This window comes from Pipistrellus kuhlii, unplaced genomic scaffold (genome assembly GCF_014108245.1).
Source record: "Pipistrellus kuhlii isolate mPipKuh1 unplaced genomic scaffold, mPipKuh1.p scaffold_m20_p_7, whole genome shotgun sequence".
Classification (NCBI taxonomy): Eukaryota; Metazoa; Chordata; class Mammalia; order Chiroptera; family Vespertilionidae; genus Pipistrellus; species Pipistrellus kuhlii.
The window spans coordinates 9,362,784-9,364,896 of NW_023425573.1; the positions used below are offsets into that span (position 1 = coordinate 9,362,784).

General features: G+C 44.6%; 1 pseudogene; it reads left to right on the forward strand.

Moving 5' to 3' along the window:
- Positions 1-245: 245 nt before the first annotated feature.
- On the forward strand, positions 246-1,417 carry LOC118709816 (annotated as a pseudogene).
- The last annotated feature ends 696 nt before the right edge of the window (positions 1,418-2,113 follow it).

The following is a 2,113-nucleotide window of genomic DNA, read 5'->3' on the forward strand; positions in this document are numbered from 1 at the left end:
GAAAATGCTGTTTCATCAGGTTCTTGGAATGTGAAAATAAATATAGGGAGGAGATAGAAGAGGTGCGCAGGCTGCTTAGACTTAGGCTTTAGAATAAGCATGTCAAACTCGCAGCCTGAGGGTCACATGTGGCTCACAATGAATATTTCTGTGGTCTAGCCAATATAACAGTATGTTAAAACAAAACAACAACAACAACAAAAAACATTTTAATAAAAATTCCTTAACTCGGCTCTCTGCTCCTCCTGTTTGTCAGACAGCCTGTCCTGCGCAGTGCCAGCAACCGCAACCCTGAGACACGATGGTGAAGGTCAGAGTGAACGGATTTGGTCACATTGGGTTCCTGGTCACCAGGGCTGCTTTTAACTCTGGCAGAGTGGATATTGTTGCCATCAATGACCTCAACTACCTGGTCTACATGTTCCAGTGTGATTCTACTCAGGGCAAGTTCAAAGGCACAGTCAAGGCTAACATTGGGAAGCTTGTCATCAATTGAAAACCTATCTCCATATTCCAGGAGGAGATCCTGCCAACATCAAATGGGGTGATGCTGGTGCTGAGTATGTTGTGGAATCCTCCAGTGTCTTCACTACCATGGAGAAGGCTGGGGCCCACTTGAAGGGCAGAGCCAAGAGGGTCATCCTCTCTGCTCCTTCTGCGGATGCTCCCATGTTTGTATTGGGTGTGAACCATGACAACTCCCTCAAGGTGGTCAGCAATGCCTCCTGCACCACCAATTGCTTGGCCCCCTGGTCAAGGTCTTCCATTTGGCATTGTGGAGGGACTCATGACCATAGTCCATACCATTAAAGCCACCCAGAAGACCATGGATAGCCCTTCTGGGAAGCTGTGGCATGATGACCAGGAACATCATCCCTGCTTCTACTGGCACTGCCACTGCCAAGGCTCTTGGCAAGATCATCCTCCAGATGAATGGGAAGTTCACTGGCATGGCCATCCGTGTCCCCACCCCCCATGTGTTGGTTGTGGATCTGACCTGCCTCCTGGAGAAAACTGCCAAATACAATGATATGAAGAAGGTAGTGAAGCAGGCATCAGAGGGCCCCCACAAGGGCATCCTGTGCTATACTGAGGACCACGTTGTCTCCTGTGATTTTAACAATGACACCCACTTCTCCACCTTTGATGCTGGGGCTGGAATTGCCCTCAAAGACCACTTTGTCAAGCTCGTTCCCTGGTATGATAATGAATTTGGCTATAGCAACAAGGTGGTGGACTTTATGGTCCACATGGCTCCTAAGGAATAAGAGTCCCCTGGACCACCAGCCCCAGCAAGAGGAAGAGAGGCCCTCAGCTGCTGGGGAGTCCTTGCACCAGCTCGATCCCCCAACACACTCAGAATCTCCTAACCCCCATTTCCATCCCAGACCTCCTGAAGAAGGGGAGGAGCGTGGGGAGCCCTACTTTGTCATGCCTCATCAATAAAGTTCACTGTACCCAGCCTCTTCCCCCCCCCAAAAAAAAAATCTATAACTTAATTTTTACAATATGCTGTTTAAACATAATTATTAATAATAAACTACAATGTTTGCTAATATCTTATTACTATAATCGTGTTGCATTCATTTCCCTTACATGTCCCATGTGCAGGCGCACCATTTCTCTCCACTAATACTAGCAGTGAATATTTTAGCAGCTGATTACCACTTGTCATTAGTCTTGGACTGACTTGTTTGGTGTGTGCAACAGGAAATATTTCACTTTCAGAGAACAAAAAAAAAAAAGTTTATTTGCATTACGCTTATTAATTTGGGCAGTTATTCAGTGTCTGGTAAGTTAATGTTCAAGAAAATATATTAATTTTTATTAAAATGTTCTATTATTTTATGTTAACGATTACTACTCATTCATTTCAGTACTTTGTATTCAGCATGTCTCTATTGAAATAAACCTACCTTTCTATGAACATTGAAGCTCTTTTTTTTTTTTTTTTTTTTCCGGCCCACATAAACTTAAACCTTGTTTATTTGGCCATGTTAGCCTCTGTGCTTGACCTGCTGCTTTAAGAGTAGGAAAGGAGGAAGGAGTTGTTCAAGAGTTGCCTCCAGGTATGTAGGAGGCACTGATACAGATGAAAGGGTTGTTTGTTTGT